The sequence below is a fragment of the Mus musculus genome, chromosome 2 (assembly GCF_000001635.26).
Source record: "Mus musculus strain C57BL/6J chromosome 2, GRCm38.p6 C57BL/6J".
NCBI lineage: Eukaryota > Metazoa > Chordata > Mammalia > Rodentia > Muridae > Mus > Mus musculus.
In genome coordinates, this window is record NC_000068.7 from 86,789,449 (window position 1) to 86,806,020 (window position 16,572).

The window sequence follows — 16,572 nt, forward strand, 5'->3', positions numbered from 1 at the left end:
CTGATGTATACTTAAATTAACTGTTCTCTGATTTGACTTAATGGGAGAAGGGCTCACTGTATACTCTTCAATACTGAGTTACTGGTTTCTGAAAGATACTGGGAGAGTAGGAGTCATTATCTTCAGGTCTGTGCCATAGTTGGGCCCACCAATTCTGCACTCACTAAGAGTGTTTTCTTTAATATCAGTACATTCTTAAACAGAAAAATAACACATAGACTTCTCACATTGAAAAGACAGAAAATCCTGAGAGATAGCTTACCACCATCTCACAAATTCCCTTCTAAAAGCATTATATTATTAAAAGTCTCTTTAAAAATAACTTCCCAATTGTCCCATAGCAGAACACTTGTATTAGTAGATCATATGGTCAAATTAAAATATTCTACCTCTTTTAAACTCATAGACTTCTCATGTGAAAACTAAATTTAATATATTCAAATAGGTTCAAATATTTTTCATTCTCTTCAACATAAATTCAAAGTTTAGTTAAATCATATAGAAGTGAGACAGACACAAGACCCAATTTGACCTAAATGATGTTTACTCCAACAGTATCCCAAATAAGTCAAACATATTATATGCTTTCATAGTAAAATCATAGGCTAGGATAATGTCAAGGAAAAAAGTCACAATGAAGAGATGTCTAACAAGTGAGTTTAATACCCAGTTGACAAACAACATAATAGTTACTTTGTATTGTGTCTACTAGGTCCTTCTAGGGCAGATTATTGTGATATCCCACACTTTGTTAATCCTCCCTTATGCTTGACTGAGAAGCTGAGAAAATGAGGAGCTGAGTAGAACATATATATTTTAGCTCTTGTGAATTGAAGTAGCATGCTATGGTTTTCCTGGGACAGGCTACTGAATCACACTGGTGACTGGATAGTCTTCAAATCTTAGGAGTTGTTCTGATTTTAGTATCTACTAAGCATCATCACAGTAGATGTTATGTTTAGTAGCTTTAGCTCTATAGTTGTTCATTTGCCCAACTATTTGGCTACTATAAGGAGAGAGTGATGCAGGCCTTTCATTCTTCAACAATAGCTGTTATAGTGCATGTGTTCATATCATGTGAAACTATTGCTATAAAAGGATGAAACCTCATTAATAATATTACCTCATGTTAGGCATACAATATTAACCAATGCTAATCAACAAATTTGCCTGAAAGTTACTTGTTCAGGCTGGGAGACAAAGGCCATGATCATAACTTTGGACTGTGAGCTTTGGAGCTCTTAATAAAACTAACTGGGACCTCCAGATGCAGATAAGGCTCTTTAATTTGGTGATGGAATTCTGTTGAACACACTAAAATTGTGCAGCAAGTGGGAGTGAGGGATATAAGGACAGAGTTTCTCTGTGTTGATTTTGCTTCCCTTACTTTCATTCTGTTGACCAGGCTGGCCTTGAATAGAGAGAACTATGTACCACTGCCTTCTGAATCTTGTGATTAAAGGCATGTATCACCACTGCTAATATTTATGGGTTGATGGATTAGAAAATACATTTTTTTTCGTATAGAATGGTACTTCTTAGTGAGTTAGCTCAAAGCAAATTAAAAATATTGAAATAACCCTTGAGCTAATTCTCAAAACATAATTGAAAATGCAGAAGAGAGCATTGCTCTAAAATATTCAGACATTGAATCTAGGGAGCAGTAAAACAACGCTACAGAACAGCTAGGTGACACTTCAAACAACTGGAAGAACCATACTGCTGCCTCACATATCATTGCACCTTGCTTGCCATCTAAAATTAATGCTGAGATGTCTTTTTTTCTTGACTCTAGTGAGTGTTTTATTGCAACCACTCAGCCCTTTATCTTTTCAACTTCCCCCTCAAATTTGCCTACAATTTCACAGTTTTTCTATGACTTTGTGGCTTTTTATAATACCATGTGACTCTTCCAATCTTGCTCCTGTTGATATGAGCTCATTCCAGAGCTCAGTTTATCACTGCCTTATGCTTAGTTTTCAGGCCTAATTGGAAAGCCCTGGTATCAGGTGCTGAGTCTCCTCAGGCCATTAGTGCTGACTCCAATTACTCTGGAGAAAACTCACTGAACACTGCCCTTAACTGTAAACTACCCAAACTTTACCTTTGGAATTCATCTTAGGAAACCTGTAGCCTAACCTCTTGGCATCAGACCTTAAGGGCCCCAAATTTATTCACTTTTGCAACTAAATAAGGCCTTATTATCTCTCAGATAACTGAACCAATTGTCCCCCTATAAGACTATTATGTATACTTTCTGTACCTCAAGATTTATATGTATATTAGGCATGGTTAAACAATTTATAAAGTCCATTATAAAAAGCTCAACTTAAAACTCATACCACAGGGTTGATAGTTAAAAAAATCTATATTCATGAAATTTTACAGGAACCACGTGCTATGTCAGTATTTTGGGAAATAAACAGCCTCTGTCTTGCTATCATGTTTGTTGTTGTCCCTGACTGAGATGTAGACAGCCATATAATTGTCAGCAAACTTTCCTAAGATTGGAGAGCTTGGATGCCATGTGACTTCACTGACACATTGATTAAAGGTGACCATATGGTGTAAGTTAAACACAAAGGTAGGTCTCCAGAATATTTTAAATTGGGATGAAATTTTGTGTGGTAATTCTTTTCCTGAGACTAAAGTAGTAGATGAAGAAAATCATTTAAAGAGACTTATTAAACTTAGAATTTAAAAACATCTCATTACATTCAGTAAAGAATTCCAATATATTATCCAATCTTGCAACCTCATCTTCCATGAATTTTATATAATTCTCTCCAACAATCTTCTCCCACAAAAGCTTAGATGAGTTGTAGAACACAATAGGGCACATGCAGATGAAATCTGCCAAACTAAAGCTACTCACCCAATTGAGGAAGAAACAGTCTTAGACCAGGATCCAAAATGGACCTATATTATCCCAGGGGAACATTTTTGCTATGGCTTTCCCCTTGGCTGGTCTCTATAAGGCAGCTCTGAAAACAACAAATATGAAAATAATCCAGCTATTTACCAGAACAAAATTAGAAACCCATCTCAATTACTAGACTGCCTTACAATGTGTCTCTTAATACTTAATAAATATGTGATAGGTAATGCTGGGACCCCAGATGGGAAACAACTCTTTACAACTTACTTTTTTGCCTATTTGTCCAAAGTTTCCCTGACACTAGAGCCAAACTTAAACACCTAGAGAGGGGACATCTGACTCCATAAGATGTATTAGCAATGGTCTTCAGGGTGTACCATGTAAGAGATGAGAAGTTCATAAACAAAAATGTCCAGTGTTCCTTAAACACTTTCATCTGGCCATACTAACTGTCTAGGCTCCCTCACTTCTCACAACCCAAAGATCTCTGAGTCCCTGTTTTAAATTTGTTCAGGCATGTTTCTGAGCCTGTATATGCCAAAGCCCTCACAATATCCCTCAACAATGCATACAAGGACATCAAAAGGGAAGTTGGGTTATTGGCCACACCCATAGCTTTCATAGAATCAGAATATCAAACCTGATCACATTTCAGCCAACCTCTTAGGTTTGACCATGTGTGACTGAGAGGGCCCAGCCATCCTTGACCTGACCACTGCCATCTCCAGCAAGGAACCACAGGTAGTAAAAATGGTAAAACTTGATCCACACATTGGCTGTACCTTGGACCACTACAGATTTGTAGCAGATATGAAGCTTAATCTTCATGTGAGTCCCTTAAAAGGCTGGCTTTGATTCTGTTGCCTACCATTGAGTCCCTTTTCCCTAACTGTACTCTGTTGTTTGGCTACAGTGGAAGAGGATTCAGTTAGGCTTAATAAAGCTGGATATCCCAGGGTGGAGTGGAACAATATGGGGTTTTCCCCTTCTCTGAGAGAAGAGAAGGGGGCTAAGGGAGTGTCTTTCGACTGACAAGAGAGGAGGGTTAGGAGCAGTGATCATAATGTAAAGTGAATAAATAAATAAGTTATAAATTATATAGTTATCTTTATTTCTGTAGTATGTCCCTGCAAATGAGCCATTCTGACACCTCTACTCTATTAAAATTCCTGTCTGTCCAGGGATACAGTTTCACACTCTAAAGTCCATCTGTCTATCACTCAAGTTACTTATCTAAAACTAGCTATTACTCCAATCCACAAGGATAAATAGAAAACCCTAGAAAGAACACAATCAAACCATTCACAGTTCCCACCAAAGACAAAATTATAAACTTCCTAGGGATGGCTGTTTTCTTATACTGTGGTTTTCCTACTTGTTTGTCCCCTATATGAAGTGTTCCTCTGCTCCTCACATATGCCCCTCCTTGCACCAATTGCCAAGCCTTTTCTTTTTTTCTTTTATTAATTATCCCACTCATTTACATTTCAAATGATATCACACTACCTAGTTACCACCCTCCACCAAACCCCATCCCATGACATCTCACTTCCCAGTTACCCCTCCACAACTCCTCCATCCCACATCTGCCCTCTCAACTCCCTTTTGCCTGTATAAGAGTGTGTCTCCACCCACACACACTCTCCTGCCTTACCTCTCCAGCATCTCCCTCCTCTGGGGCAATAAACGTTCAGGGATCAAGGAAATCCAATCCCATCCCGTTGATGTCAGGCAAGACCATCCTCTGCTACATATGTGCCTGGAGCCATGGATCCGTCTCTTGAGAAGTGGGTGGTAAACCTAGCCTATATTGTTCTTCTTATAAGATTGCAATTCCCTTTGCTCCTCTAGGCCTTCTGCCACCTCCCCCACCAGGTTCCCAAAGTTCAGACTGATGGTTGGTTGTTTCCAAGCATTTGCATCTTCATTAGTCAGTTGTTGGCCTGACCTCCCCAGGAACTGCCATATGTGGTTGCTGTCTGTAAGCATCTCTTGACCACAGCAACAGTGTTGAATTTGGTGTCTGCAGACATGATGTGTCCCCAAGCAGGGCCGTTCCCTAGTTGACCCTTTCTTCAGTTTCTGTTCCATTTTTTTGTCCCTGTTCTTCCTTTGGACAAGAACATTTCTGGGTTAAATAAATAAATAAACTGAGATGAGTGGGTTGCCCCCATCCTCAACGAGGGTCTGTGCCTATCTACTGGAGGTTATCTCTACAGGTTCTATTTCCCCCTTCCTTGTGCATTACTGCTAAAGTCAATCCTGTTGTGTACTGGGAGCCTCACGTTTCTCTGGTGTCAGGGACCCTTCACTGGCTATCCTCAGTTCCTCACTCCCCCTGCTACCTATTTTTCTTCAATTTCCTGACCCTCTGTACTTCTTTCATTTCTCCTCCAGATTGTGATAAGTCCACCCTTATTTCCTCCTCCTCCTTTCTACCTCCCTTGTCCCCCTCTCCTTCCACCACCCACAATCATCTTGCTTTCCCCTCAGTCCTGGACTGAAGCATCCTCCTCCTTGCCTTCCTTCCTTCTATGCTCTATATGGTCTATAGGTTGTATTATAGGCATTGTGAGATTTTGGGTTAGTATCCACTTATTATTGAGTACATACCATGTGTGTGCTTTTGTGTCTGCGTTACTTCACTTATGATATTTTCTAGTTCCATCCATTTGCCTGTGAATTTTGTGAAGTCATTGTTTTTAACTGCTGTGTAGTACTCCATTGTGTATATGTACCACATTTTCTGTATCCATTCTTCTGTTGAGGGACATCTGGATTGCTTCCATCTTCTGGTTATCATAAGAACATATGCTAAAAGCAGTGTTCTTAGCTATGCTAAGAACATAGTGAAGCAAGTGTCCTTGTTATATGATGAAGCATCTTTTGTGTATATGCCCAGGAGTGGTATAGCTGAGTCTCCAGGTAGAACTATGACCAGTTATCTAAGGAAGTGCCAGACTGATTTCCAAAGTGGTTTAAACATCTTGCAGTCCAACAAGTATTGGAGGAGGAGGAGTGTTCCTCTCTCACCACATCCTCGGCAACAACTGTTGTCATCAGCATTTTTATCTTAGCAATTCTGACTGTTGTGAGGTGGAATCTCAGGGTGTTTTCAATTTGCATTTCCCTGATGACAAATAATGTTGAACATTTCTGTAAGTGTTTCTCAGCCATTTGAGTTTCCTCGGTTGAGAAATCTCTATTTACCTCTGTACTCCACTTTTTAATAGGATTACTTGGCTCTCTGGAGTCTGTCTTCTTGAGTTCATTGTATATTTTGGATATTAGCTCTTTAACAGATACAGGGTTGGTAAAGATCTTTTCCTAACCTGTGGGTTGCTGCTTTGTCCTATTGATAGTATCCCTTGCTTTACAGAAGTCTTTCAATTTTATGAGGTCCCATTTGTTGATTGTTGCCCTTAAGCATAAGCCATTGGTGTTCTGTTCAGGAAGTTTTTCATCTGTGCCAAAGTCTTTGAGGCTCTTCCCCACTTTCTCTTCTATTAGATTCAGTGTAACTGGTTTTATGTCGAGGTCCTTGATCCACTTGGAGTTGGGCTGTGTGCAGGGAGATAAGGATGGATCAATTTGCATTTTTCTACATGTTGACCACCAGTTGAACCAGTACCATTAGTTAAAAATGCTGTCTTTTTTTTTTTTTTTTTTTTTTACTGCATGGTTTAACTCCTTTGTCAAAGATCAAGTGACAATAGGTGTGTGGGTTAATTTCTGGCTCTTCAATTCTATTCCATTGATTTATTTGCCTGTTTCTGTAACAGTATATTGCAGTTTTTATCATGATTGTTCTGTAGTACAGCTTGAGTTCAGGGATGGTGATTCCCCCAGAAGTTTTTTTTTTTGTTTTTTGGTTTTTTTTTTTTTATTATTATTATTGTTAAGACTAGTTTTCTCACTTTGGTCTTCTTTCTTCTTGATTTTCTTGTGTTTTGCAGATTGTAACTTGGGTATTCTAAGGTTCTGGGCTAATATCCACTTATATTAGTGCATATCCACTTATATTAGTACACTTGAGTGCATATCAAGTGGCTTCTTTTGTGATTGGGTTATCTCACTAATGATGAAATCCTCCAGATACATCCATTTGCCCAAGAATTTCATATATTCATTGTTTTTAATAGCTGAGTAGTACTCCATTGTGTAAATGTACCACATTTCCTCCTTAGAATGGGGAACAAAATATCCATGGAAGGTGTAACAGGGACAAAGTTTGGAGCTAAGATGAAAGGATGGACCATCCAGAGACTACCACACCCAGGAATCCCATAATTAGCAACCAAACCCAGACACTATTGCATATGCCAGCAAGATTTTCTGAAAGGACCTTGATATAGCTGTCTCTTGTGATGCTATGCCAGTTCCTGGCAAATACAGATATGGATGCTCACAGTCACCTATAGGATGGAACACAGGGCCCCCAATGGAGGAGCTAGAGAAAGTACCCAAGGAGCTGAAGTGGTCTGCAACCCTATAGGTGGAACAACAGTATGAACTAACCAGTACCCTCAGAGCTCCTGTCTCTAGCTGCATATGTAGCAGAGGATGGCCTAGTAGGCCATCACTGAGAAGAGAGGCCCCTTGGTCTTGCAAACTTTGAAGTGGGAGTGGGTAGGTAGGGGAGCAGGGCGGGGTGGGGGTTATAGGGAACTTTTGGGATAGCATTTGAAATCACACCAGCCAGAATGGCTAAGATAAAAAATTCAGGTGACAGCAGATGCTGGCGAGGTTGTAGAGAAAGAGGAACACTCCTCCATTGTTGATGGAATTGCAAGCTTGTACAACCACTCTGGAAATCAGTCTGGTGGTTCCTCAGAAAATTGTACACAGTACTACCGGAGGATCCCGCAATACCTCTCCTGGGCATATATCCAGAAGATGTTCCAACTGGTAAGAAGGACACATGCTCAACTATGTTCATAGCAGCCTTATTTGTAATAGCCAGAAGCTGGAAAGAACCCAGATGCCCCTCAACCGAAGAATGGATACAGAAAATGTGATACATTTACACAATGGAGTATTACTCAGCTATTAAAAAAAATGAATTTATGAAGTTCCTCGGCAAATGGATGGACCCGGAGGGCATCATCCTGAGTGAGGTAACCCAATCACAGAAGAACTCACATGATATGTACTCACTGATAAGTGGATATTAACACAGAAACTTAGAACACCCAAGATACAAGATACAATTTGCAAAAAACGTGAAACTCAAGAACGAAGACTAAGGTGTGGACACTTTGCTCCTTCTTAGAATTGAGAACAAAACACCCATGGAAGGGGTTACAGAGACAAAGTTTGGAGCTGAGATGAAAGAATGGACCTCTAGAGACTGCCATACCCAGGGATCCATCCCATAATCAGCACCCAGATGCTGACACCATTGCATACACTAACAAGATACTGCATAAAGGACCCTGATACAGCTGTCTCTTGCAAGACTATACCTGGGTCTAGCAATCATGTAAGTGGAGGCTCACAGTCAGCTATTGGATGGATCACAGGGCCCCCAATGGAGGAGCTAGAGAAAGTAACCAAGGAGCTAAAGGGGTCTGCAACCCTATAGGTGGAACAACAATATGAACTAACCAGTACCCCCAGAGTGCTTGTCTCTAGCTGCATATGTATCAGAAGATGACCTAGTCGGCCATCAGTGAAAACAGAGGCCCATTGGTCTTACAAACATTTTAGGCCTCAGTACAGGGGAATGCCAGGGCCAAGAAGTGAGAGTGGGGGGGAGAGTTGTATGGGGGGAGGGCTTGGGGGACTTATGGGGTAGCTTTGGAAATGTAAATGAAGAAAATACCTAATTAATAAAAAATAAATTAAAAAAGAAATGTAAATAAAGAAAATAGCTAATGTTTTTAAAAAGGCAAAAAAAAAAAAAGAATATTTTTTCTCTATCCTGGGTTTTTTATTGTGCCAGATAAATTTACAAATTGCTCTTTCTAACTCTATGAAGAATTGAGTAGGAATTTTGAGAAAGTTTACATTAAATTTGTAGATTGCTTTTGGTAAGCAATTGATTTTGGTTTGGCCCTTATTTAAATCCTGCCAATCTGTGAGCATGGAATATCGTTCAATCTTCTGAGGTCTTCTTTGATTTCTTTCCCTTCCTTGACTACTTTCTTCAGAGACTTGAAGTTCTTGTCATACAATCCTTGCTTGGTTAGAGTCACACTAATGTATTTTATATTATTTATGACTATTGTGAAGGGTGTTTTTTCCCTAATTTCTTTCTCATTCTTTTTATGCTTTGAATAGAGGAAGGCTTCTGATTTTTTTAAGTTAATTTTATATCCAGGCACTTTGCTGAAGTTGTTTATCAGTTGTAGGAGCTCTCAGGTAGAACTTTTGGGGTGGCTTATGCATACTTTCATATCATCAGCAAACAGTGATATCTTGACTTCCTCCCTTTCAATTTGTATACCTTTGATCTCTTTTTGTTGTCTAATTTCTATGGCAAGAACTTTGAGTACCATATTAAATAGGTAGGAAGAAATTGAGCATCCTTGTCTAGTCCCTGATTTTAATGGGACTACTTTGGTTTTCCCCCCCACTTAGTTTGATCTTGGCTATTGGATTACTGAATATTGCTTTTATTATATTTAGCTATGCACCTTAATTTCCTGATCTCTCCAATACTTTTAACATGAATGGGTTGTCCTTTGTCACAGGCTTTTCCCACATCTAATGGGATGATCATGTGTTTTTTTTTCCTTTGAGTTTGTTTATATATTGGATTATATTGGTAGATTTCCATGTATTGAACCCTCCCTGCATCCCTGGGATGAAGTCTACTTGATCATGGAGGATGGTCATTTTGATGTGTTGGGTTGGATTTGTGAGAGTCTGAGTGAGTATTTTTGCATCTATATTCAAAGGGAAATTGGTCTTTAGAATTTTTTCTTTGTTGGGTCTTTCTGTGGTTTAGGTATCAGTGTAACTGTGGATAATACAAAGAATTGGCTAGTATTCCTTCTGTTTCTATTTCATGTAACAGTTGAGGAATACAGTATTAGATCTTTTTTGAAGGTCTGATAGAATTCTGCACTAAAACCATCTGGCCCTGGACTGGGTTTTGGTTGGAAGACTCTTAATGACTACATCTATTTCCTTTTGGGTTATGGTACTGTTAAATGGTGTATCTAATCCTGATTTAGCTTTGGTACCTGATATCTATCTAGAAAATCATCCATTTTATTCAAGTTTTCCAGTTTTGTTGAGTATAGACTTTTATAGTAGGATCTGATTTTTTTTTAATTTCCTCAGTTTTTGTTGTTATGTCTCCCTTTTGATTCTTGATTGTATTAATTTGGATACTGTCTCTGTGCCCTCTGGTTAGTCTGGCTAAGGGTGTGTCTATCTTTTTTATTTTCTGGAAGAACCAGCTCCTAGTTTTGTTGATTCTTTGTATAGTTCTGGTTGTTTCTACTTTTTTATTTCATCCCTGAGTTTGATTATTTCCTGCCATCTACTCCTCTTTGGTGTATTTGCTTCCTTTTGTTCTAGAGATTTCAGATGAGCTATTAAGCTGCTAGTGTATGATCTCTCCAATTTCTTTATGGAGGTCATCAGAATTAAGAGTTTTCCTCTTATCACTGCTTTCATTGTGTCCCATTAGTTTTGGTATGATGTGCCTTCATTTTCATTAAATTCTAAAAAGTCTTTAATTTCTTCTTTCTTTCTTCCTTTACCAAGTTATCGAGTAGAGAATTATTCAGCTTCCATGTGTGTCAATTGTTTTGTTTTTATTGAAGACTGGACTAGTCCGTGGTGATCTGATAGGATTGTTTCAATCTTTGTGTATCTATTGAGGTCTGTTTTGTGACCAGTTATATGGTCAATTTTGGAGAAGTTACCATGAGGTGCTGAGAAGATGGTATGTTCCTTTTTTTTTTAATGGAATGTTCTATAGAAATTTGTTAAATCCATTTGGTCCATAACTTCTGTTAGTTTCAGTGTATCTCTGTTTAGTTTGTGTTTCTATGATCTGTCCATTGCTGAGAGCAGAGTGTTGAAGTCTCCTACTATTATTGTGTGAGGTACAATGTGTGCTTTGAGCTTTAATAAAGTTTATTTATTAATGTGGGACATTTGGAGCATACATGTTCAGAACTGAGTGTTCATCTTGGTAGATTTTTCCTTTGACAAGTATGAAATGTACTTCCTTATATCTTTTATAACTTTTGTTTGAAAGTCAATTTTATTCAATATTTTTTCCAGTCTTTTACTCTGAGGTAGTATTTTGTTTGTCACTGAGGTGTGTTTCTTGTGTTCAGCAAAATGCTGGTTCTGGTTTATGTATCCAGTCTGTTAGTCTATTTCTTTATATTGGGAAATTGAATCCACTGATGTTACGAGATGTTAAAGAAAAGTGACTGTTGCTTCCTGTTATTTTTGTTATTAGAGGTGGAATTACGTTTGTGTAGTTATCTTCTTTGGGGTTTATTGGAAGAAGATTGCATTCTTGCTTTTTCTTGGGTGTAGTTTAACTCCCTGTGTTGGAGTTTTCCATCTATTATCCTTTGTAGGGTTGGATTTGTGGGAGACTATTATGTAAATTTCATTTTGACATGAAATATCTTGGTTTCTCCATCTATGGTAATTGAGAATATTGCTGGGTATAGTAGCCTGGGTTGGCATTTGTTTTCTCTTAGGGTCTGTATGACATTTGCCCAGGATCTTCTGGCTTTTATAGTCTCTGGTGAGAAGTCTGGTGTAATTCTGATAGGTCTGCCTTTATATGTTAATTGACCTTTTCCCTTACTGCTTTTATTATTCTTTCTTTGTTTTGTGCATTTGGTGCTTTGATTATTATGTGACAGGAGGAATTTCTTTTCTGGTCCAGTCTATTTGGAGTTCTGAAGGCTTCTTTTATATTCATGGGCATCACTTTTTTTAGGTTAGGGAAGTTTTCTTCTATAATTTTGTTGAAGACATTTACTGGCCCTTTAAGTTGGGAAACTGCTCTCTTATATACCTATTATCCTTAGATTTAATCTTTTCATTGTGTCCTAGATTTCTTAGATATTTTGTGTTGGGAGATGTTTGCTTTTTGTGTCTTCTTTGACTTTTTGTTAATATTTTTTATAATATCTTCTGCACCTGAGAATCTTCTATCTCTTGTATTTTGTTGGTGATGCTTCCTCTGGGTGTTGTGGGACTGGATCTCCTTACTGCTTTCGATATTTTTTCTTTGTTCTGTGCATTTGGTGTTTTAATTATTATATGACTAGAGGAATTTCTTTTCTGTTCCCATCTGTTTAGTGTTCTGTAGGCTTCTTGTAAGTTTATATTCTTTAGGTTAGGAAAGTTTTGTTCTATAATTTTGTTGAAGTTTTATGCTGGCCCTTTAAGTTAGGAATCTTACTCTCTTCTATACCTATTAGTCTCAGAATGGGTCTTTTCATTGTGTCCTGGATTTCTTGAATATTTTGAGATAGAAGCTTTTTGGTTTTTGTATTTTCCTTGACTGTTGTGTCTATGTCTTGTTTGTATCTTCTGCATCTGAGATTCTTTCTTCTTTGACTTGTATTTCTGTTGGTGATGCTTGTATCTGTTACTCCCTGTTCTCTTTCCTAAGTTTTCCATCTCCAGAGCTGTCTCCCTTTGAGTTTTCTTTAATGATTTGCTACGGCTCTGGTGGAGTCAGCTTGACAGATGAAAGTCTGGAAGCTTTCTCATGAGGAAAGAGTTTCAAGGAAACTTCCTCCTGGAGTTTTGGCCATCCCCCTAACCCATAAAATTAATTTTCCGCATTAGTCTAGTGTATAGATCCACATGCCCTCTATTAAGCATTACCCTATAATAAGTGCCTTTTACGATTGTATCCTGAATTAGCTAAAGCCTCTCCCAGTGTTCCAAGATTCCAGTTAGCAGCAAGGAGATTAACCTATTCAGTAACTAATTAAGCACTACAATAAAATAAAAGCCATTATCTCAGTTGTCTACAGTAAGAGACTAAAATTCTCACTGAGATAAAAATTTCATTACAGACTACATTCCATACCACGAGTGATTTAATATACTATCCTAATAATGAGGATTCTCCAGACAAGATATAATTTAACAAGGCCTAGAGAATTTCGGGGTCAGTGACACTACATTATTCTTGAAGCTTGTCAAGAGTTAATAACCCCCTGGTGCTATTAACACTAAAGTGTGAAACTCTTGCCTGGCACAAAGTTGATCCGAGGCGGGGATGTTACTTTCTAGTGTTAAACATTTATCTGGTTCCTTTTGAAGTCACTCCTCTTGCACCTGGAAAACTTCAATGTGCCTTATTCTGTTATGATTTGCAATTTACTCTGTATTATAAAAAGTCTGAGGCTTGACCAGAACATTACATTCAGATCCAACACCTCTCTTGTGTGTTCGTCTGTTTGTCAATTCCTACGCTTTGCCTATCTGCTCTAGAGAACCCGTTCCAAGCAGACACAGGGCCCAGAGGGTCTGCGGCAATGATTCTACTTCCATTTTTAGATACTGAACAGTTTTGTTCAGTTCCTGAACATGTTTGATTGTGTTCTTTAAGGGAAATATTTGAGTCCTTCTTTAAATCCTTTATCATCTTTATGAAATGAGAGTTTATATCTGAATCTTATTTTAAGGGTGTGTTTGTGTATTCAGGACATACTGTTGTAAGAGAACTGGGTTCTGATGTTCCCAAGTTAAATTGGTTTTTGTTGCTTAAGTTCTTATGCTTGGCTCTCGCCATCTGTTTATTTCTGGTGTTATCTGGCCTCTGTGTCTCTGACCAGAACCTATCCTTCCTGTGACCCTGTGATCCTGGTGAGTCCAGCTTCAAATGAGGTTTGGGCTAAGTAGGATCCAGTCCATGCAGAAGCTCTACTCTTGGCTGGCACAGGTGGAAACTGGAAGGTGCCCAGGTCTCTGGCTGGGCAGGGAATATGTTTCCCTGGGTCCCAGGGTTACACAGGGTCTCAGGGTAGGGTTCATGGTCTCATCTGTGAAGATGGATGTGTCTGAATACCTGGGGGTAGAACTGTAACTGGGGTGTGGGCTGAGTGTGATAGGGTCTCTGTTCTTGACCACCACAGTTGGATGTCAAGTATCTTAATAAGCTTCATAGAGCCTTCCAAGTCCATACCACTAATCAACAGGACAAACTATCCTTTCAGCTGACAAAGAGATTCTGGCACACTTAATCATTATTTTGATCTGACTTAAGCTCCCGATTTGATTATCTTAAATCGTGAATGGATTCTTTGTTTCTGTTTGATTTTGCCACACACCGTGTTTGATTTGAAGTTCTAGAGTCTGACACTTCAGCTACCTCTTCACTCCACCTTCTCAAGCCATTTGTCTCTTGTCTGTGCCATGTATACTTCCCAGGGATACCACCACATGGGCAACTCCTTCCTAATAACCTCTGTGGCCTCACCAGGTAGGCAACTCTTTAGTTACCAAGATATGTATTCCTCTCCTTCTATTCGAATTCACACATTTTCCTTGCCTCCTCTCTGTAGGAAGTTTTCGAGGTCCATCAGGTTCCTTGGGCAGTTCTTTGGCCTTGAGATTTTGTCCCTTCTGAACTCTGGCTTTCTCCTGCAACTTTCACCAATTTCCTCTGCTCTCCTGGGTTTAAAGCTCTTACTACAAACAGCTTGACCTCAGTACAGCTGAATACCCAAACTTTCACAAACAAGTAATACAAACATCTTTTATATCTAAATTTGCTCTTCTCATGTGTTTCTTCCCATCTACACCTGACTGGGGTAACACGTCCATGTGGATATTTAACATCAAAGATAAACAAGACTTTAACCAGAAGTTTATTCAAATAAGGTTGGGAAATTTCTCTATATCAGACTGTTAAGTGCCAATCCAACTGTGTTTGCCTCTTATAAATTTTTCTTTCACTGAGCCTTAATCCCTGTATCTGCTTTCTCTTTGATCATAGAAAGATTTTTGTCAAAGATAGTTATGATGAAAAAAGTTAAATGATATTTTCTGTACATTCAACTTTGGGTGTGGGCAGTAAAGGATGAAACTATTGCTAAGGCCTCACTGAACTATATCATGAATATAGTCCTGGCAATGGATAGTATATAGAAGTGGAAAGAGGTTTATGTAGGGGAAAGATTAGAAAATCTTCCATGTGTTGAAATTTAGACAACCATAATTCAATTTTGTTGTTCTTGAGTTTTGCTATAATCCTAATACATACTGGTGTCTGTTTTCTTTTCTTGAGGAATTAAAGAATGAGACTGATTTTCTTCATAATAAAACAACAACAACAAAAACATATTCATTCCTTAAATTAAGAAGAAGAGAAACATCATCTGTATTGATTGACCCATAGGTTATGATTAAATTTCTAGAGACATATAATGAATATTTCACTGGAAACTTTGGGTGGAATTTTGTAGCAAAGCCCATCCTGCTTGCCATCAGTAATGCTCTAGGTATATTTTCTTGTGTATTGAGAGGGAAGAAGAAGTACAAAAGAAAATGGAGTCAGAGACTGGGACTTTATAAAAGTTATGTGTGTGTATGTGCAAGTGTCTGTGTGGCTGTGTGTTTGTGTGGCTGTGTATGTATGTGTCTATGTGTTTTACATATTGATTAGGTGGCATTTCATCAAGCTAGTCATATACAAATATAAAATTGTATAGAATTACAAATCTGAGAACTTAATATTTTTTTCCAGTGGAGAGGCTAGATAATTAGTTTTTAAAACATTGATCATATGAATATGTATCATATATTTGCAAATATTTCCATATATATACATACATACATACATAAATACATATATAAATACATACATACATACAAACATACATAGGATTCAGTGTTAAAAATAAACACCTACTGCTTCAGAATCTAGAAACACGGTCTTTAAAATATAGGTAGTCATAATAAAGTCTTTTGATGGGTATTAATCCAATATTCTTCCTATCCTTATAAGAACAGATTAGCAAAAGGATATATATAGAGAAAAACTTTAAAGATGACAATAAGAAAATATAAGCATCTGCAACCCACACAGAAAAGTCTAAGAATAATTTATCACTGAACTCTTTTTAATTTTAGAAGTCAAACATATAAAGAATATAAAGAATAAGTTTTTGCATAACCAGATTCTGTACACTTTCTTTTTATGAGAGTCCTAAAAACTACCACAATCCCTTCAGCATATTAGTAACTGTCTGTATCTGGAATATCTGTGAGCACAATTTTTTTTTTTTAAGAAACAAAGATATAACTCATCTCTAGATATGTAAATATGTAGAAATTTTAATGTAATCAATATTTAATTAGAATGAACATTTAAGAACTGCATAATACAAATAATGATACTTTAGAATAAAAATAAATGCAATTTCATGTGCTTCAAATCCAAAGATTGGAGTGGTGGTAGATGGATCATCATGTAAATTGCTTTCTTTGCATGTTTGAAGATGTGAATTTGAATCCCTTAGAACACATGCAAAGCCAACGTTGATAAGATGCATCTAATACCTCAGTACTTCTATGCTGAGATGAGTGGTAGAGATTTAGCTCATCCACAATATTCAAGGTAATTGAAAGTTATAGATCAGCTAACCTGTATGAGAAGGTACAAATGACAATGGTATTACGTGTGAAAGAATTAAAGACCAGTTTTAAAAAATACAGCAAAAAAATGAAAACTTCTTTTTAAGAAC